At 43.2% G+C, this 23,012-nt stretch overlaps 1 protein-coding gene across 1 annotated transcript in view; it reads left to right on the top strand.

The window, feature by feature from the left end:
* Positions 1-407: 407 nt before the first annotated feature.
* The window catches only part of LOC126187644 (prion-like-(Q/N-rich) domain-bearing protein 25), a 196,361-nt gene continuing 173,756 nt past the window's right edge, over positions 408-23,012 (top strand). The window contains exon 1 of the mRNA XM_049928847.1: positions 408-485. The gene's annotated coding sequence lies outside the window, so the exon portion shown is untranslated. The remainder of the gene's footprint in view (positions 486-23,012) is intronic.

Raw genomic sequence — 23,012 nt, 5'->3', positions numbered from 1 at the left:
GCCAGCTGGGAAGTCCTTACAGCATTTGGTTGGAAAGGCGGGCAGCTTGGCTGCCTGTGCCTGTGATGCATAGCCCGTCGAAGGTGAAGGCCATCTCAAGGGCGCCGCAAAATCACTCTCGTTGCTGGGATTCGGAGAGTCGAGCAGCGGCTACTAAACCTGACCGCCCACCCCGCTGACGTGCGTGTGCGGAGGAGAAGACGGCGTGCTCCCCTCGCGCGGCTACAGCGACGCGACCTGCAGCGAGTCGGCCGTCCGCGACTGTACCTCGCGCTGCGTCGCCGTGCGCGGCGCGGGGCGCGGCGTGCGGGGTCCAGAGCCTGCCGGCTGCTGCGCCGAGCCGACTTGTTGCTCGCGCTGCAGCCGAGATGCTGCGCCGCGCTGCGCCTGCGCGTCCAGTCTGCGGACAGCTGCGCGCGCGACGCGAGGTGCCGCCGGAGCCACTGCCGCCGCGGTCGCTAGCTGCAGCCGACGCCACGCCGCCGGTGAGTAGACGCTCCTTCTGGAATCGTTACACAGGTAGAGCTGCCGGCCGGTCTCGGCCGGATTACCCGTTTACCGTTACCCGCCGCGTCCTAGCCGCACCGGCCTCGCGCGCCACTTACGCGATGCCGTAACACACAGCTGCGGGTCTTCTGCAGTTTATACGCCCTTAATGGGACCTTTCGGGTACTGCAGTTAGCGGTGTCACCCGGTACTTGCCTCAGCTCATGCAGCACCTTTCACGTCGAATTAATGATCTTGACGAACCTTTAAGTGAACCTTCAAGCTTATCAGTTATCAAGGTTTTCTGGCGTCCGTCCCGGTACTTGCGCGGCGAGTGCGGCATATTGCTGACCGAAGGTGCTCGGTTCGGTTCCCGCCCGTGTCGAAGATTTTCTCCGCTCGGAGAACTGGGTGTTGTGTTGTCTTTACATTCGTATATTCGCAACTGACAAGAAAATCGTCTCCAAAACGGTATCGTACCGTTTATCCGTTGCTGAGATGACAGTGGTGTGATCGCGTGATGGTTTAAACACATTCCATAGGTGTTATTACACCCGTATCTGAATAGTTTAGCTTGGTCGTCTCTAGGCATTATGTCCGTTACAACTTTTTGCGTGGTGTCGGCTGGTCGATTGTGCTTGCATATAAACAGCGGTGACATCACTCACGGTTCAAAAATGGTTCAAATGGCTCTGAGCACTATGGGACTTAACATCTAAGGTCATCAGTCCCCTAGAACTTAGAACTACTTAAACCTAACTAACCTAAGGACATCGCACACATCCATGCCCATGGCAGGATTCGAACCTGCGACCGTAGCGGTCACGCGGTTCCAGACTGAAGCGCCTATAACCGCTCGGCCACACCGGCCGGCGCTCACGGTTCATAACACGATATTTGCTACATGTAAATCCTAAGTTGCACCTTACGATCACTTTGTAGCAGTTTGTCTCCTATACTAATATACGATATACTGTACATCAGTGACTACGTAGAAGATCCATCTTAATACTTATTGACTATTAATGCACTATCCACAATAATTTCCGAAACTGTTCCGGCAAACAGATTTAAATAAATAAATGAAAGTTAATGCAAGCACTTTCTATCAACATTTATGTGTCATAAAAGGTCTTCATTACTAGCGATAAATCTGTTCACCATCCAAACTTCGAAGATTTCGTGATTACTTTTTGTTAGCTGATAGATTAATCACACGTTTTGTTTTCCTGGGAATTGAATCCATATCTGATCTCAGTATTCTTCTATAAATATAGTTGTGTCACAATCTAATAATTAGAAAATTAGCAAAATACATGTAATCGTAGTGGAAAATAATTTTTCAATACGAAGAAACATTTTGTTGAAGTATAGACGTAAGAACACCTCAATATTACGGAGGACTGTGAGTCCAATGACTCATATCTCCTCTCTCTTCATCTAAACCAGTCTTTTCTCGTGCCGAATTGTCTGTCTCGTTGAAGTGATTGGCAGCAGTCCCCATCATATTCGTATAGCTGCGGCCCTGATTATCGCCTTTCCACAGCTCTGATGGCTTGGCGAAAGTTTTCATCTTGTTCTTCACAGACATAATCAAATTTTTATGGAAAACAAGTGGGTGAATGTTCTTATCGTAAATCTTGAGGCTCATTAAACCGCCTAAGTCTTGTGTTCCACACAAGTCAGATGATTTTTCGTATTTGTAACATTTGAAAACGGCCTAAAGCCTGAACTCTAGATCGTGTAATAAAGCATATCATAAAATCAAATGACAGTTATATTCTTCTGTACAGTCTTGGAAATTTTCCAGCACGTTGGCCGGTGGAGAAATGTAATGTCGGTTCTTTTTGTTGCCTAAGCACTTAATAACAACCTCACGGATCATACCCAACGCCGGCCGGTGTGGCCGTGCGGTTTAGACGCTTCAGTCTGGAACCACGTGACCGCTACGGTCGCAGGTTCGAATCCTGCCTCGGGCATGGATGTGTGTGATGTCCTTAGGTTAGTTAGGTTTAATTAGTTCTAAGTTCTAGGCGACTGATGACCTCAGAAGTTAAGTCGCATAGTGCTCAGAACCATTTGAACCATTTTTTTTTATCATACCCAAAGTTGGAATCGAACATAAATTTTCGAAATTCAGTTCCAACAAATATGCCTCCTCTCAACTTCGTTTCTGATAGCTAAGAGGTATATAAAAAAAACTTGGGTAAGACTTGCACAAACTTTTTCGTTAGACCCAATGTAATATCCAGTAGTGGTATCACAAGGTTCTTATGAAAAAAGGAAGAAAGCCAAAGAGCTTGTCACAGTGTTACGAAATATACTGGCCAGTGCAACTACTGCCTCCGAAAGTTCAACTTCACGTAATTATTAACAGAAATATGTTACGAAATGTATATGTCTAAAATCATTGAAAATGCATTTTTAAACTTCGCGTTTTAATTGTAAGAAGTGATAAGTGATACGCATTTCTTGCTGTCATATTAGGATTCAGTAAACTGAAAACGATAAGAATAACCCCATTTAATTATATAGAAGTTTCTTCGTGATTGATTTATGTAATTAGGTTGAAGCTGTCCTTATACATAGTATTTCCATCTTTGGTACTGTTTGCTGTGATTCCTGCCTTACGTTACTCAGTTTATGAGGAAAAAAGTGGCCTTAGGCACTATGGTAAGCGATCAGAAGTCATAAGTTTTTTATTAATTGTTTATTTACCCTGGCCGGAATATGGCCTTAAGGCATTCTCTTATATCAGAATCTCAATTTCTTTGCATACTTCTGTTTTAATTATGTAATATGACAAATTTTTTAACAATTTCAATCAACAACACAAATAATAACAAGGAATAATAAGACTAATAATAGACATTAATAATAACAATAGTAATAATAATAATAATAATAATAATAATAATAACAATAATATAATAATAAAGGGCGGAATTTTTAGAAGAAGAAAAAACCCAGAGATCCACACGCTGCTTAATGAACCGGATGTGACACCTGTAATAAAGTGAAGAAGAGGTCAGAGGCTGAAAAATATACTGAGAAGATAAGAAAGCATGATGAAGGCAGTGCTAGAAGGGGATCCCTTGTCTGAGCTGGATGGATGGAGTCAACAAAGGCCTGGAGATCCTGTGAGCCCACGATTAGTTACGCACATTTGAAGCTGTGTTTCGTATCGTCGGAAACAGAAGAAATAATAAAAGAGGGGAAGACCGAAAATTACAGTGACAATAGCTGCTAAGAAAGAACAGACTTTCTGTTGAGGACTGTGCGACAAGCGGAAAGTACTGTGTGCGATTCTCCCACTGTTAAGTATTGGTATCCGAGAAATCTCAGCTTCTGAAGTAATCCACTTAGACATGGGGCACAAAACACTGTTGACGACCTATACTATTAAGTGCGAATACGTGTAATACGGTAATGATTTGCCAGCGCAATAAGAGGACAGAGAGCTCTACAAGACTTCATGCACATAAGGAGATGCAAACATGTTTTTACCCGCATGAGCAACTATGCCTGCAACTTTGTACCAAAAGCTACTAGAACTTCACGCTCAAGAAAAAAGACTCTTCCTACAAGTGCCAAGATTACAATATTATTCTGAACGCACAATACAACATAAGAATAAACAGTAACGAAACATTTTTGGGTAAGAACAAAAACCAGTGTTGGAAGACCATGGTTGGCAGTTAATTATTAATTTAATTGTTGAAGCTATTTCCTATCCCTGTGTAGGAAGTAAAATTAATTCTTGCGAAATGCTTAGATCTCATTTGGTTTACAGTAGGTATTTAGGCACCAATGAGCCACCCGTCTTCCTTTCTTTCTAGAAAAAATATAAATCAGTTTCCTCCTTCACGTTATTGAGTAAGTCTGAACTGTTACATATGAATGTACAATATTATAGTTGTAATTTCTCACTTCCAGGTGTGCTTTCTTCATGTTTGTTTACTATATAGAAAATGAGGGTAAAAGAGGAGTGGTTAAAGGAGTGAAAACACGTTTTTAAAATGAAGAAATTTGCCAATAAAGTTCAAGTAGAGTAACATCACTACCGCTACTCTTGTAAAACGCTGGAAAAATATTTGTTTTTTGAGCAAAAGGAAACCAAGTTTTCAGATGAAACACTGTCAATACATAAAGTATACCGAAGAAGGCCACCACGTAAATTTACGTTGACGGTATACATTAACTACAGCAAATACTGCCGCACGCGTAACAGCTTAAAGCTAAAATTAGGAGCCATTTAGACTGACAGTATTTTCACAGAGGCTCACAGAAGCTGGCACATAAACAACGAACATACGTGAGTAACCAAAAGAAAAACCAAAACATTTTATGTTTTACAGAAAACGGATTCACGAAACTCTAATTCGTGACGGATTATACTGTTTTGAAGTGCTGCTACACCAGTGATTCTCAATCTCTCTGAAACCACTATCCCTGAGTGCAGTTAGGTATTAGCTAGTAACACCCCCTCCCCCTTCCCCGTTCCCCAAACCCATCCATTCACCTCACCATTATTAATATTAACGCCTAACTAAATTTTGGAATGAAAAAGAATTTTCTTTGAACATCTTTATTTTTAAAATGACGAAAGTTAAATGAATTATATTTTTTGTAAGTGCTTTATTAAACCTTGAACTAATGAGTCAATCATAAACTGGTGGTGCTTACTTCTAACAGCCTGTTTTTATACAATGATGAAGCAATTTTCAGTGCGTCACGAGTGGTACCTACAACTGCTTCTCAAAAAAAGAAAGCTAAGTATCCACATTGAGATAAAGAATTTTTAAAAGAACATATTTCCTCTGCACCACTTCTATTCCTAGCGACACTTGCTTAACCCGCGCCTTTCATCCCATTTAAAATGAACCAAATTAAATGTGTGTACTCTACTTCTTGTTTGTAAATTACCTAATTGCTGGATTCCTTACTTCTCAGATGGTAGAAATTGGAAGACTTCAGGCTGACAATATTTTCCGCATGACCTCTGCCACTGTAAATGCGCATCTGCAGTGACGGTTGTGAACTGATTGCCCATCGAGGCGAGTCAATAATACGAATGTGTGGTACCAGATCTTTTGGACATTTGTAACTTACGGAATCACTATTACTCTCTTACGATATATTGATGATAGCAATGATATTTTAAAAATAATCTAGTTTTGTGACCAAACCTGAGTCCTTTAGCTTTTGCCCTTCCGAAAATTTGTTGGGAACCACTGTAGTAGACTAACTGATGATACTGGGTTTACCACATTTTGAAATATGTAAAAACACCTGTGCAGTTTAAAAAGGCAGTAATAATAGGGAGGTGAGCGAGGTATGAATAGCTTGTTCTTTTTCTCAAGAGCTTCTCGAGAGAGTTGGGTCTCAGTGGTTAAGGGTCTGGGCTGGCACTCGGAATGGGCGCGTTTCGGATTCTCGTTCGAGCACTTCGTAGTGTTTCTCGTGTTCCCCTATTTAAGGCGGAAGTTAGGAAGGGGCTTCGAAATGGTGATAGCCATTTCCTCGCCCCTTCCTCCAACAACTGAACCACTGCTGTGTGTCTAGTAGCATCGACGTCGACAAGACTCAAAGCTTTACTAAAAGCATCACAGGGACCTCAACAGTTACCGTTTCATACCCACGGAAAGGGTGGCAAGCGCGCCGTGTACTGTATGTATCCGCGTTTGTCCTAGGCGATCTCATCAAGCTGACGAAAATTCTTCTCATAAAGGGCACACCGACAGCCTACCACGGGGTCACTGCCATTGGGTTACCACAGAGCTGCAGAGTCGAATGCTACATTGGACTTAAAGCTGCAATATGAATGACTTCCTTCCGCTGTAAATTATCGGCATAATTGTCCTGGATTTTTAAAAAATATAATCCAACCTTTCGTTCTTTCGGTTTCTTTCATCTTTGAACAAATGTGAAGTCAGTCTTGGACGAAGTTGTCTTAACGTTAATTATTCAAGTGAGATGCACCATCCTCTTTTGGGAGCTGTAGAGCTGCTTCTTATCCTTACATATAAAGAAAAATTAGAGAGTAATTACGCCTTATCGAAGGTACAGTTTGTTTATATGAGTTACACGTATCTCCGCCATTCCATGTACTATCTTCAGTTCGTTTATGTCTATTATTTCATTCCAAGTAAATTAAAACTGTTTGTCGGACTGGGATTCGAACTTTTGCGTTTCACGGACAAGTGCACTACCGACTCAGCGCCGGCCGCTGTGGCAGAGCGGTTCTAGGCGCTTCAGTCCGGAACCGCGTTGCTGCTACGGTCGCAGGTTCGAATCCTTTCTCGGGCATGGAAGTGCGTGATGTCTTTAGGTTAGTTAGGTTTAAGTAGTTCTAAGTCTAGGGGACTGATGACCTTAGACGTTAAGTCCCATAGTGCTCAGAGCCATTTGAACCATTTTTGAACCAATCGAACAACTGAAGCCCGACTCACGACCCACCCTCACAGTTTTACATCAGCCATTACACTTTCTCCTAGCTCGCAGAGAAGTCCTGAATTCTCATGTCTGAATCCCAGCCCGCCTCATAGTAAAAGTGGGAGGTGCGATTTCAGTGTTATTCACAATTGATGCGTTGGAGTTCTTGAGTGTAAGTACTGGATGATAATCGACGCTCGGGAAAATCAAAGTCAAATATGGTGGGATTTCCCAAATACACTGATGGAAAAAAAATGCAACATGGAAAAGAAAGTAGAGTATTGAAATTGCGGGAATACATTTTTCTACGTGACATACACTGATAGCATAGCAAGATCACAGGTTACTCTAATCGCTAAATAAGCTAATGACAATGTGAAATGCTGGTACATTAATGACCGTTGTAACCGCCAGAATGTTTTGTGCTGTACAGATGCCAAATTCAGTTTGTGGGATGGAGTTCCAAGGTTGTTGCACTTGGGCTGATCAGTATAGGGAAGTTAACGCCGGTTGTGGATGACGCTAGAGTTGTTATCCGATTATGCTCCGTATGTGTTCTATTGGAGACAGATGTGATGATCGAGCAGGCCAAGGCAACATGTCGACAGTCTGTAGCGCATGTTGGTTTGCAACAGCGGTATGTACGCGAGCGGTATCCTATTGGAAAATACCCGCTGGAATACTTTTCATGAATTACAGCACAACACCTCGAATCACGAGACTGACATCCAAATTTTCAGTTAGGGTGTGTGGGATAACCACGAAAGTGCTCCGCGAAAATCGTACCCCAGACCATAACTCCAGATACAGGTGCAGTGTGCCTGGCACGCAGATAGATTGGTTGCAGGTCATCAACTGGTCTCCTTCTAACCAACACACGGTCATCACTGGCTCCGAGGTAGAAGCAGCTTTCATCAGAAAACACAACAGACTTACACCCTGCCCTCCAATGAGCTCTCTCTTGACTCAACATCTACATCTACATTTATACTCCGCAAGTCACCCAACGGTGTGTGGCGGAGGGCACTTTACGTGCCACTGTCATTGCCTCCCTTTCCTGTTCCAGTCGCGTATGGTTCGCGGGATGAACGGCTGCCGGAAAGCCTCCGTGCGCGCTCGAGTCTCCCTAATTTTACATTCGTGATCTCCTCGGCATGTATAAGTAGGGGGTAGCAATATATTCGATACCTCATCCAGAAACGCACTCTCTCGAAACCTGGACAGCAAGCTACACGGCGATGCAGAGCGCCTCTTTTGCCGAGCCTGCCGCTTGAGTTTTGCTAAACATCTTCATAATGCTATCACGCTTACTAAATAACCCTGTGACGAAACGGGCCGCTCTTCTTTGGATCTTCTCTATCTCCTCTGTCAACCCGACCTGGTACGGATCCCACACTGACGAGCAATACTCAAGTATAGGTCGAACGAGTGTTTAGTAAGCCACCTCCTTTGTTGATGGACTACATTTTCTAAGGACTCTCCCAATGAATCTCAACCTTGCACCCACCTTACCAGCGGTTAATTTTATATGATCACTCCACTTCAAATCGTTCCGTACGCATACTCCCAGAAATTTTACAGAAGTAACTGCTGCCAGTGCTACTGAAATCGCAAATGGTGGTGGTTTAGGGTGAATGGAATGCGCGCTACAGGGCGTTTGGCACGGAGATGTTATTGAATTAACCTGTTTGTAACACTGCGTTGTGTCACTGTGGAGTCAACTGCTGCTCAAATTGCTCCTGCAGATGCAGTACGATGCGCGAGAGCCATACGCCGAACACGATGGTCTTCCCTCTCGATAGAGCCACGTGGCAGCCAGAGGTATGGTTTTCCTGCGGCCGTACATTCTCATGAGCACCGCTACCAGCAGTCATGTACAGTGGCCATGTTCCTGTCAAATCTCTCTTCAGTATCACAGAAGCAACATCCAGCTTCTAGTAGCCTTATTAACCGACCTTGTTCAAATTAAGTGGGGTGTTAATAATGGCATGCTTGTCGTCTTAAAGGCATTCCTGATTAACATCAACCCGCCATGTCCAATCTCGAAGGTGACTAACGGTCACGACCGTTACAGCGTGTGTTTAAAGCAAACCTGATTTGCATCCTCATACTGGCAGTACCAGCGCTACTCTTATGCAACTGGCGCAAAATTTGAATAGGCATCCTCTTTCAGATGTAGAAACATGCATATCAACTGTCGCTTATATCGCACAACTCCTTCTTGGTGTTACGATTTTTTTTCCTGTTGGTGTATATAAACAACTCCAGTGTTCTCGTTGATAAAATTACGACTTAATTTTTTTACGCTGGTGGCGATTCTTTTCAAAAATAAATGGACGTCATCATCGCGTTTTCCTTCAGCCAGTGTATTCAGTACGGTTTCTCTCTCGGCACACCGAGAATTCACCACTTTCAAGATTTTGTCATTTAGACGTGTCCTCTTGTTGCTGGCTGGTCTGAACGACGCGATATCGTCCGCGTTTCCTGAAAAAAATCTTCATTAGAAGAAGTAGGTGAAATCTGGAACACCTGTGTGTTACTCGCTTCACCATCACGATGTGGAAGCTTCATCACCCTCTAAAAAATGGTTCTGAGCACTATGGGACTTAACATCTGAGGTCATCAGTCTCCTAGAACGTAGAACTACTTAAACCTAACTAACCTAAGGACATCACACACTTCCATGCCCGAGGCAGGATTCGAACCTGCGACCGTAGCGGTCGCGCGGTTCCAGACTGAAGCGCCTAGAACCGCTCGGCCACACCGGCCGGCATCACCCTCTATGTTGGATATACTTCCCCGCAATAAATTACAATAATAAATAAACGTAAATAATAAAAAGGGAATAACGTAAAAAACTGGGTGAACAGGTAAATTAGATAGTAACCCACTCTCGTCTGTAGTCCTCTTTGTTTAAAAATGTTAGCATATTGGGCAGTGTCCATTTATTCCCTTTACTGGAAGCAAAACTTCCAGTACTTCTTCATTTTTTATGCCTTTTTAAAAATAATAGTAATTTTTAATATTACACTTGTCTTATTTTTATTTCGTTTTTAGGCTTAGGCTTAGGAGAAACATTCACATCTCTGGCGTTTGTATTCAGAGTATCACCTTTTTACATTTGCAGAATCACCCAAGTTGTACTGCTAGTTCTACGTAAGAAATTACTGCTGATCATTTTGCTACTGATCTCATCTGACCTGTTACAATCAAACTATAAGAAATATGAAGAAAAATGGCACTTTCCTCACTGTGTTGGTGCCAGCGACGAAAAACATGTGCGAATTTTTTCCTCAGGCTCAGTGTATTAAAATGTATTGCAAACATTTTTTCTGTACCGTCCTCCATCTATAAACATTTTTTTCTACCGGCCTTCTTTGTGCGGAATGTTTTACAAAAGTAATATCGAGAAATTATTTGCAAGTGGTAAGAGATTTCCTCCGTCTACTAAACTGCCGAATTCGGGCACTGTAGTTGCACTTGTTTTTGTAGGCGACGAGGTATTTCGATTACATCCAAACATGATGAAACCGTTCTCTTGTCTCGCTCTGTGAAGTTAAATATTTCGCATATTTTATTCGCCTTTCAGTCTAAAGACAGAAAAGGCAGATAATTTGGTATCGTTGCTTGCTATTTACACAATTTACTCAGAGGCGCGTTCTCAGTGAAAAATAACGAGCTTTATTTTGAACTAAACAGAAATGAGCTGTTACCTACTTATGCCAATATCAGAGAATGGCGGTTATGTTCATGCTGGTGGACTTTCTGCGCGACATTTATTTAGGAATACTTCAACAGCCGTGCTCCCGTGTAAAGTAATCACGTTAACTGAACTCAGTGCACTTCGAACTTCCTACAGTTACTGAATATTTTTTAAATATGTAAGCATATCCTTATAAATTAAACTCGTGTAATTATACATCAATATGTACGGTAGTGCTAAAGACAAACTAATTATTGTTTAATGTAATATGCATTGTTAGCCTGAAAATAAACTAACAAAACCTATGAGCAAACTGAAAGTACAGTATTATTCTTACTTTTCTCTCCACACTTTCCGCCATTTCTGTACAAGATGCAGCTAAAATAACACTTTACGTGATAGCAGAAACTCAGAGATTTCGTGATAAAATGAAATGCGTATGTAACTGTTAAAACAGTGATAGTGAGCAAAAGGAAGTGTTTTAGTACGTCTAATACAACATGAAGAAGACAAAAGCATCAAAAACTGTGAGTAAAAAGCTAAAAATGCTATATGATACAGCAATTTGCTACCTCAAATGAAAGAGAAATAGTAAAACAGAAACTTTGTGTTGTTTACAGATGACAAGCTGACAAGCTGTCATGATACATGTAAAACTGGCGGTACAAAATAACTAATAATGTTTTGTGACGTGAATCTAACTGCAGTACAGTCTTATTTTCCAAATTAGTATTGTAGTCCTAATTTTCAACTCAGTATAGTACACATAACATTTCAAGATGAGCTGCGTAATATGTATCATAACTTTTGTATATTAACGTAAAGTTAACATTTAATTATCACTACTTTTTACGTTTCCAAACAAAAAACTTTGTATGTTTATAAACAAAATAAAAAAGCAGTAAGACAACTTACGAAAGTATTGAAAGATGTTCGGCTGAAACGGAAAGAAGAAAACTGCCTTCTGCATAAAGCGGAAATTGTCTCAAACTATACTCCTTCCTACTGCGCCAATGACATCAGCTATTCTTTACCATTTAATCACCGATCGCCCAAAAGTATATTGCGCTCTATCTCGATGTTTTCATCTGCTGTTACATTTGTGAGGTTGCCTTCACGAGCATCATTTTCAAGAGAAGTACAGCCAAGTTTGAATTCAGTCGTCGATTTCTATAGAAAGTGTAGGGAATAATTCCGTACAAACATTCTACAGCTTCCATCGTCAATAAGTAGTCCGAAACACAGGACCTTACGACAAGAGGAAGTATTCTAGTTTATCTACTTGAAAGAAACACATGCAACTCTACTACTTAAGAAAGCTGTACAAACAAGATGATTCCGCAAACCAGGTTGGCGTTTGATTTATGTTATTCTCCAACACGTACCAACATACCAAAAACTAATATTAATTAGCGTCGACGCCCGGTCGAGAAATTTCGCTTGGCCCTCGTATATCATGCAGACCGATCAACTGCTACAGGTGTTAAGCAATTGAGATTGGAATGTTAGTGTACAATGCGCCTCCGACATTGAACTGCAAGCGGCGCCAGAATCTTCGGCGTGGTGACTTGCATATTTCAGCAAAGTGATCGCCCCACACCAGGACGCGTTTATCTGCTGTAGCTTACAGCGAGCACAGCATCAGGCAGGAAGAAAACTTGTACGAGGGTTACTAAAACTCGATAAGTGAGACTGGAGAAATGACGTTGAAACGTGAACGTGAATGACTACAGCGAAATGTTGCTCAAAATTCTTGTAATTGCCTTTAATACATTAGTGTTAGTGGAGGCTACGGTGGTACCTTTGCCTCAACACGAACTGTCGCTAACAAGGAATGTGGCGCAGCGGTTAAGAGGACGTGGTTCAAATCCCCGTCCAGATATGCAGATTTAGATTTACCGTGATTGGTTACTGAACACGATTAGGCACATTAACAATTAATTTGACAAACAGCTGCGTTCAAACGTGTAAAGGGCAAGACATTGACTTGACAATGGCTCAAATGCTCTTGGAATGTGTGCCCATAAATTTAGAGGATGAATGGTCGAATCTTTGTGGATCCACAGAAATTTTTCATTCTTTTTGTAACCTAACCTTCACCTGTCAGTGAATGAAAATTCGCCAGAAACGACACGTAGTTTGGGTTGCACGTAAAAATAGAGTTCCCTTTTTACCCAGTACGGTTACTGGGACGTATTAGGAACAAAAATTACCGACGTGGCATACAATTGAAAGTCTTGCACTAGACAGTTGAGACTAATGGCACTCACTTCCATAGTGAACAGACAGTTGGTAGAGTCCTTAGCTGCTGTTGACGGATGCCCCCCCCCCCCTTCCCCCATCGTACGCACCTACCTTCCCTACTCAGAGCTGAACAGGCTTGCACAAGGGTAGACCAGTTTGGAGAGTTACATCAAATAAGTCTCCGGACTGACGGTCATTACAACAACATCACTTCTATAAAAGATTATCGATCTTTAGCTACTCATCTAGGTGCCCAAACTTGCTAGGATCCACACGCCGTCTTCAAAAGGTGCTAAATACTAGATTGCAATGCCTTCTTTGCACCTGCTACTTTTACTCCGGGATTGCAATTTGACGCCATGTTCTTGCATTGTCCTTTTATTGACTCAGCGGATATCTTCCACACGAAGCAAGGAATACTCAAGAGACGTCCCTGGTGTCCAAACAGTATTGGTGTTGGTAACATGCTCCGCAGCTCAACGCCTTCAGGTGGAGCGGGACCGTGGTCTCCCAGCTGTGACAAGTTCGTTGCGCGCCACTAACGCGGTGTCCCAGATGTCCGGCAGTACGAATCTGAGCATTAGTGATACTTCGTGCAGAAACGCCTGGTGCTATACCAGAAAGGCATTACCTGGGATTGGAAAGGAGTGCAGCACAAATATGTTTATAAGAAGGTTAAAAGAAAAGATGCGCGAAGTTACAGACCCTTATCTTAAGCTATAGGATGAGGCAGAGAAGATAACGACAGACCTCAAGATGAACATAATAAAGTCAGTAAAAAAGAAATCAGGTGTCAAACGGTTGAGTATTATCAAACCATCAGTTTAACAAGTAATTATTGCAAAATACTGATATGATTTAAATATAAAAGAATGGGAAACTGATAGAAGCCAGAAGAGAATCAGTTCGGGCTCCACAGAAATGTACACTACTGGCCATTAAAACTGCTACACCACAAGGATGACGAGCTACAGAAGCGAAATTTAACCGACAGGAAGAAGATGCTGTGATATGCAAATGATTAGCTTTTCAGAGCATTCACACAGGCTTGGCGCCGGTGGCGACACCTACAACGTGCTGACACGAGGAAAGTTTCCAACCGATTTCTCATACACAAACAGCAGTTCACCGGCGTTGCCTGGTGAAACGTTGTTGTGATGCTTCTTGTAAGAAGGAGAAATGCGTACCATCACGTTTCCAACTTTGATAAAGATTGGATTGTAGCCTATCGCGAATGCGGTTTATCGTATCGCGACATTGCTGCTCGCGTTGGTCGAGGTCCAATGACTGTTGGCAGAATACGGAATCGGTGGGTTCAGGAGGGTAATACGGAACGCCGTGCTGGATCAAAACGGCCTCGTATCACTAGCAGTCGAGATGACAGGCATCTTATCCACATGACTGTAACGGATCGTGCAGGCACGTCTCGATCCCTGAGTCAACGGATGGGGACGTTTGCAATACAACACTCATCAGCACGAACAGATCGACGACGTTTGCAGCAGCATGGACTATGAGCTCGGAGACCGTGGCTCCGGTTACCCTTGACGCTGCATCACAGACAGGAGCGCCTGTGATGGTGTACTCTACGACGAACCTGGGTGCACGAATGGCAAAACGTCATTTATTCGGATGAATCCAGGTTCTGTTTACAGCATCATGATGGTCGCATCCGTGTGTGGCGACATCGCGGTGAACGCACATGGGAAGCGGGTATTCGTCATCGCCATACTGGCGTATCACCCAGCGTGACGGTATGGAGTGCCATTGGTTACACGTCTTGGTCACCTCTTGTTCGCATTGACGGCACTTTGAACAGTGGACGTTACATTTCAGATGTGTTACGACCCGTGGCTGTACCCTTCATTCGATCCCTGCTAAACCCTACATTTCAGCAGGATAATGCACGAGTGCATGATGCAGGTCCTGTACGGGCCTTTCTGGGTACAAAAAATGTTCGACTGCTGCCCTGGCCAGCGCATCCTCCAGATCTCTCACCAATAGTAAACGTCTGGTCAATGGTGGCCCAGCAACGGGCTCGCCACAATACGCCAGTCACTACTCTTGATAGACTGTGGCATCGTGTTGAAGCTGCATGGGCAGCTGTACTTGTACACATAATTCAAGCTCTGTTTGAGTCAATGCCCAGACGTATCAAGGCCGTTATTACGGCCAGAGGTGGTTGTTCTGGGTACTGATTTCTCAGGATCTATGCACCCAAATTGCGTGAAAATGTAATCACATGTCAGTTCTAGTATAATATATTGGTCCATGAATACCCGTTTATCATCTGCATTTCTTCTTGGTGTAGCAATTTTAATGGCCAGTAGTGTAGAAACACGCAGAACAACACAGACTCGACGAGTGATTCTGGAAGTATATTGAAGAAAAGTAAATTTTTGACAGTGTTGTGTAAAAGAGTACGTGGTTTGGGGATGGGGATAGAAACTTCTGACACCAATGTTAATGTATAAAATGGCAGGGAAGGGGGAAGCAGGTTGTTAAATTTTTCTCGTGGCGGCAGTGTGCAGGAGGTCGAGCGGTCAAGGTCTGATAGTGGGCATTCAGGACTGCCATTAAATGACAAAACAGGAAATTAAGTACAATAAAGAGGATATATTTCAATATACGGAGTACAAAGGGCGCGCCTAGGGTGGGAAGTAGCAGGTTTAGGCCAGTCTAGGAGGTCGAACAATTAATTGAAATGGGCAAAGGAAGAGGAAGCGGTTCACGTTAACTTCCGTTCTTCCGTTGGTGGCCGGTCGTGGAAAGCATAGCCAGAGGCTGTGCCTTCCAAGAAGACGTCTGTCCTGCTTGAAGTCTGGGTTACAGGAGAGAGAAACAAGCGTGTTCTGTACCGCAGGACGCTCCGGCGTCCACACACGTGATCGTTATCCTTCGCACGCTATTGGCTAAAACGAATTGCGCGAATTCGCTAGCAGTTTCATCGTAGGGTTCATGGCGTCTCCCGTCAGCAGTTTTAACTGGTCAGAACTGCCTCGGTTTTGCAAGACAAGCGACTTGTGTCACGTACACACGGCTTGAATTACTCTGGGAGAAAAATTGTAAAGATTCCACTGGGCCTTTGAGATAAATTTCTTAAACCAATTCCCTAAAATATTCATTGATTGGATGCCATCCTGTACTGTTGAATGTAATACACTGTTTTTAAACCTGACGTTACAGAAGAATGTTGAAGATTAGATGGGTTGATCGGCTAAGCAACGAAAAAGTACTGAATCAAGTCGGGAAGAGAACTTCTGTGTGGCACAACTTAACTAAGTGAAGAGAACAGGATGACTAGGATGATAGGATAAATTCTGAGGCATGACGGGATAAATAATTTGATAGTGGAGGGAAGTGTCAGATTTAAAATTGTAGAACGAAGTCCAAGGTTCTAGTTACGTAAGCAGGTTCAAATTGATCTGGCTTGCAATAGTTATGCAGAGGCTTGCACAGTATATACCAACTCGAAGAGCCGCATCAAACTAGTAGTCGGACTAACAACAACAACATGTCCAAAGTAGGTTTGATGTGGGTATTGTAGTTTATTGTGAACTCGAACGTAACAACATTATTCGAGAGGAAGGTGCTCCTTTTGTCGTTCACGAAACGCCACTCACACGTACAGCATGCTGTTTTCACATGCACCACCAGACAAATAGTAAATGTAAGCGAAAGAACAGTTACATTCCGTCTTCATATGCATCCGATACATGTTCAAATTTATGCGCCAGCGTCTACTGTTACAAAAAACATGACACAGGAAATATCGTATCTAAGCTGGGTTTGACTTGAAGACTTTTTGACTCACAGATTCCAGAGTCTCCTATAGGACGGTGAATGTTCAACAGAAGCAAAAGTGTCACTGATTTCCCCAAAGGAAGCGTGGTAGAACCGCTAACGGTCCGAAATGCATATAAAGGATTTGCCAGTCAGGGAATATCAAATTGCTTGCTGATCACATTCTTGTCTACGTAGTATTGTCCCCCGTTGACTAATGATACAAAGTCCCATTTAGAGACTTTGATTCGGCACTTCTTGGATAAAAATAAAGATGAGGTACATTAAAAAAGAGGAAACCAAGTTGTATCTAAACATCAGGGTGGGTTCTAGAACGTTTTCCCACACAAGCGCCATACCATTTAACGCCCTATCCCCCCTTCCTCCCCCCCCCCCTCCCTTCTACATTAGATGTCGTCTAAAAAGAAAGCCAAATCTGATGAGCGTGAATTTCTTTGTTTTCGCTTTTTATTATGAGACGCCCTGTGTACGAATTTCGCATTAGGGCGTCGCTGGCTCCCCTTTCATTTCGGCACCCCAAGCGGCCGCTTGTGTCCCATGAGCCTTAAACCGGCCCTGCTGAATGTAGTTGTAGTGATGCACTCCAGGAGCTTGATACAGCTTTTAAAACTCTGGACATAATACCGCGAAGTGACACGAAAAACACGACCTCATCGAATCGATAACAAAAAAGAGCTAATGAAACAGATTTGTTGAGAGAATTATAGTGTGTCATCTATGAACTCCAGTCGCAGCATCTTGATCAAGTCCACCTGATGCAGGATGTTGAAGGAATATGAAGACACGCTGCTAGAATCGTGCAAATAGATAAGAACCACACAAAAAGTGCCGTAGACAATCAGGGAATATAACTGAGAATGAGGAGTACAAAGATGACGTTGTTTCCACGAATCCTTGTTTCAGATACAGAATGCAAGAAATTTGACTTCTTTTCCTTTATCTCGCTTACTGATGATTTTAATAATAATACATATAAGTAAAATATTATATACAGTCAGTTTGTCATTGTTCAGTACATGAATGGAACAGTGGAGGTAAGAGGCTCACATCGGTACTAAGTATTCTCCACTACGTTCTGAACAGTGACCTGCATAATGTTTCTCAAAATCTCGTACGATCCGTCGTTTCCGAAAAAAATCTCCAATAAAGTACGCTATATGGCACCGTATCTAATCTCTCGTGAAACTATTTTTGAAGAATAAAATAATTCATACAGCATATGTTCGAGGAAATGGTTCCGACTACCTACTAAGCGTTCTGAATAACTTTCTTAAGGAATGTTATGGGGCGTCGTGTTAGTGATTTGCGAGATTTCATTCCGGGATACAATCTGAAGGAAAGTTCTTTGAGAAAATGTGGAGGTAAGTTTTAGCTGTGGGAGGAATCTAAGAAGAAAATTTTAATAATATCCGGTATTATTTTTTTGGGTTTTTTAATATAAATTTCGTACTTCGCATGATCAATAATTCCAAGTTACCAATATTCGTCAAAATAATCACGTTTATTTCGGATTTCGTCCACCATTTCGGTTCTTAGAGATTACGTATCCAGTTCGTTATCAGAAAGGACAAAAACACCATTATTCCGACTGCGAATCACATTGATTGTGGTTTTGAATTTTGGCCATGTTGCCTACCGCAATTCAGGAGCTGTGCACTGTGGTATAGTAGCCGTGTTGGAAAATTGCTGCGAAAGTAAAGACAGCCTCATCATAGACTTAAGCGAAACCGAACCATTGTTAACAAATAAAAGCTGAATTTTATTTAGAATTCATTGAGCAATGACTTCTAAAATAAAACTGAGCCAACCGATCTGAGCAAATCTCATAAGAAGTTTAGGTCTTACGTAAAAACAGTGAGGGGATCAAAATAAACTATTCAGCCGCTCGGTGACTGTGCTCGCACCGAAAGATGTCAGGCAGAAGGCCGAAATACTGTTTTCCGTCCCCCGGTAATGTTTCACGATGGAAGATCATAATACGGCTTCTCTTTGCAATCATCGGACGAATGACGTAACGGCAGATTTTGAGATACGTATTTCGGAATAGAAAATCAATTAAAATCATTGAACGGCAGAAAGGTATCTGAATCCCGTGAGAGATCTGTGCGGTGTTATGCACATTATGCGAGAAAAATTACTCACCTTCTAGCGGTAGTTTATCATAGGTTGATCTTTAAGGGTACCTAGCGATTGGAAAAAAAAACACAGGTCATCCCCACTTTCGAGAAGGATCGTCGGAGAGGCATTTTATAAAATTTCTCAATCTCATTTACCTATGAATCATGAACCAACCGAGTATAGGTCAGATTTGTGACTGGATTTAGGACTTCCTTGAAAATAAAACTCAACATATCGCGCCTGGCAGATAAAGGGTGACAATTATAACAATATGGAATCAAGTCGTCAAAACTACTGAACGGTTTGCGTTAGGACGTTCAAACTGCACCTTTAGCATGATGGGAATTAGTATGCGCATATTGGTTTGGTTTAGCGGCGAAGCCCACTTTCATTTGGATGCGTTCGTCAATAAACGAAATTGGAACGTTTGAGGGACCGAGAATACGCATTTGGCGATCGAGAACTCTCTTCACTCTCAACGGGTGGCTGTGTGGTGTGCCATGTCCAATCACGGTGACTATCGAACGGTGCGTGAAGGGTTTGGAAGATAATCTCATCAGCATTATCCAAAGCGACCCATATTTCGACAAGATGTGGTTCATGCAAGATGAAGCTTGACCCCATCGAAGCAGTAAAGTTTTTGATGTCCTGGGGGACCACATTCTGGCTCTGGGGTGCCCAGAGGCCACTGGCATAGGCCTCGATTGGCCGCCATATTCTCCGGATCTGAACACACGCAACTCTTTTTTGTTGGGCCATAGAAAAGACGAGGTGTATAGCAACAAAACCTAAAATCATTGCTGAGCTGAAATCAACCATCCAGGAGGTCATCGACAGTATCGATGCTCCGACATGAGGGTCATATAGAATTTCGCTATTCGTCTGCGCCACATCATCGCCAATGATGGCAGGCATATCGAACACGTCATAACCTAAATCCGAATATCTGTAGTAACGTTTCCATGTCGAATAAAGTGTGTTCACGCAGTAGTTTGTGTTTTTTCATGTATTTCAAAAATTGACATTCTCTATATTAGTAATAAGGAGCAACCGCCATGTCAGAATTGCACCTCTGTTAATGTGAGACGGATTGAAGAAAAATCAGGACACATTCCTTGCGTCTGTGGACCTTGACGAAGTTGGAAAAATGTGAGGTGGAACGATGTTTCAATGCTTGCATTGTGTTGTATGGAACTGGGGACCTAGAAACGACGGAGAGGCTTCGTTCCCGCCGTAGCCCGCAGTGGTACACAACCCCACAATAGGCTACAGCAGTCCACTCATCCCACCGCCGCCCCACACCGAACCCAGGGTTATTGTGCGGTTTGGCCCCCAGTGGACCTCCAGGGAACGTCTCACACCAGACGAGTGTAACCCCAATGTTTGCGTGGTAGAGTAACTATAGAGTATGTGTACGTGGAGACAGTGTTTGCGCAGCAATCGCCGACTTAGTGTAACTGAGGCGGAATAAGGGGAACCAGTCCGCATTCGCCGAGGCAGATGGAAAATCGCTTTAAAAACCATCCACAGACTGGCCGGCACACCGGACCTCGACACTAATCCGCCGGGTGCTGTCGTGCCGGGGACCGGCACGTCTTCCCGCCCGGAAAGCAATGCGTTAGACCGCACGGCTAACCGGGCGGGCTTTCCAATGCTTACAAGATTACGGATAATAATACGGTAACATAAAAAAGACACACCACAAAGGAATTAGCTGAATCGGTCGGAAATCGGTAGATGTGATGTACTTGTACAGACAAACAAATGATTACAGTTTCAGAAAAATGATTCTGAGCACTAAGGGACTTAACTGCAAAGGTCATCAGTCCCCTAGAACTTAAAACTATTTAAACCTAACTAACCTAAGGACATCACACACATCCATGCCCAAGGCAGGATTCGAACATGCGACCGTAGCGGTCGCACGGTTCCAAACTGCAGCGCCTAGAACTGCTCGGTAACCCCGGCCGACGTTGCAGAAAAATTGGATGATTTATTCAAGACAAGAAGCTTCACAAATTGAGTAAGTCAGTAGTGTTTGGTCCACCTCTGCCCCTTACGCAAGCAGTTATTCGGCTTGTTTGATTGCCAGAGTTGTTGGATGTTCTACTGAGGTATATCTCGCCAAACTCTGTCCAAAAGGCGCGCTAAATCGTCAAAATCCCAAGCTGGATGGAGGGCCCTGCTTATAATACTCCAGACGTTCTCAGCTGGGGAGAGGTCCGGCTACCTTGCTGGCCAAGACAGGGTTTGGCGAGTACGAAGACAAATAGTAGAAATTATCGCCGTGTGCGGGAAGGAATTATCTTGCTGAAAGGGCAACAAGACGGGGTGTAGAATATAGTCGATGTACCGCTGTGCAGTAAGGGTGCTGCGGATGACAACCAAAGAGGGTCCTGCTATGAAAAGAAATGGCCGGTGGGCCATGTTCGAAGCGTCTCAAGACTTCTCTGGTCAGCGGGGCTAAATTCGAAGCGGGTCTCATCACAAGACAATTCTGCTGCAGTCAATGTGATTCCAGGCCGAAGATGTGTCTGGAGTCACGCCCTGGCCTGGGGTGGGACACCAATCTGTCGCCTGGCATACGGCCTGACAACCAGCAGTGATAGTCTGGTGTGTTACTTCTTTTCATAGCGGTACGTCGAAGATGTTCTAGGGCCCGTTTTGTTGCCCTTCATGGCAGAAAAGACAATGCCTACCTGCACACGACGGGAGTTTCTAGTGCTTCTCTTCGCGCTCATCAAGCCCTACCCTGGCCTACGAGGTCGCCGGATCTCTCCCCAACTGAGAACGTTCAGAACAATATGGACAAGGTCCTGCAACTGTCCCCGAATTTTGACGATCTAACGAGCCAATTGGTTAAAATTTGGCACAATATCCCTCAGGAGGATGTCCAACAATTCTACCATTCAATGCCAAGCTAAATAATACGGTCCAGAGTTGTATAAACGCGTAACTGACCTGCTCAGTTTCTGTAGAGCTTTCTCCTGAATAAATCATTTACTTTTTCTGACGTAGTAATCAGTTGTTTGTCTGTACATATACAGTGTGAGTCACTAACTATTGCCACCTAGAATAACTCCGAAAGTGTGATAGTAGCTGAAACGTTTGTGGGACAAATGTAGTATAAGACAACGGGGGCCACAATATGAAGTTGGTTTTTTGTTGCTAGGTGGGGTCGCCTCAAAGACATGACATTGCTTTTTCAATGGGACGCTATAGTTTGGTACTTATTTTCTGATAGCTGCTATCGACACGAATCCAGTGATGTGTAACAGTAAGGTCTTTGAAGGTCAACGAAGGTCACAAAGGTGGCATGAACGTCCATTTCCAGAAGGTGTTCGAAGTGATGACCTTCGGTATCAATCTGCAATCTTCTTGTCATGGATTGAGTGGTATTCCTTATCACTTCGGCACTTATCGAAGCAGCCGGCCGTTGTGGTCGAGCGCTTCTAGGCGCTTCAGTCCGGAACCGCGCTGCTGCTGCAGTCGCAGGTTCGAATCCTGCCTCGGGCATGGATGTTTGTGATGTCCTTAGATTAGTTAAGTTTAAATAGTTCTAAGTCTAGGGGACTGATGACCTCGGATGCTAAGTCTCATAGTGCTCAGACCCATTTTTGAACTTATCGAAGCACATGCTCCGACAGTTCTCTCGTGTATTGTGCAAATAGCAAATATTCGCCGAACACGGCGTATCCATCTAACGTGCCATTGACATGTAAACACCATTCGACGGCTTCGCTATACATCACTATTAGGAACGAGACTAGTATTGTCGAATCAAGTGAATGTGAATGATTTATTCCTTCGAAGAACAAGTCGATATGCTTCTCATTTACGGAGATTTCTCAGGATCTATGCACCCAAATTGCGTGAAAATGTAATCCCATGTCAGTTCTAGTATAATATATTTGTCCATGAATACCCGTTTATCATCTGCATTTCTTCTTGATGTAGCAATTTTAATGGCCAGTAGTGTATATTCCGACCTGTGAATGTTTCTAAGCTGTCAAGACATGTCGTCAACAGCTGTGGGCCAATTCGCTTCTGCAAAAGGTAGAACGGAAACGAATGTACGAACTTCCCCAAATCACATGTACCCATTTACTCGTAGATCCGAGGAGCAGCTACCTTCTACGCCACCAAAGAGTGACTATATTATCAATTCCTTTCTGAGTCTGATGCTATTTACGTACGTGTACCTCAGTAATGTAGCTTCGTA

Source organism: Schistocerca cancellata, chromosome 1 (assembly GCF_023864275.1).
Source record: "Schistocerca cancellata isolate TAMUIC-IGC-003103 chromosome 1, iqSchCanc2.1, whole genome shotgun sequence".
Lineage (NCBI taxonomy): Eukaryota > Metazoa > Arthropoda > Insecta > Orthoptera > Acrididae > Schistocerca > Schistocerca cancellata.
Note: the sequence above shows the minus strand (reverse complement) of the source record. Positions and strands in the feature narration are given on the sequence as shown.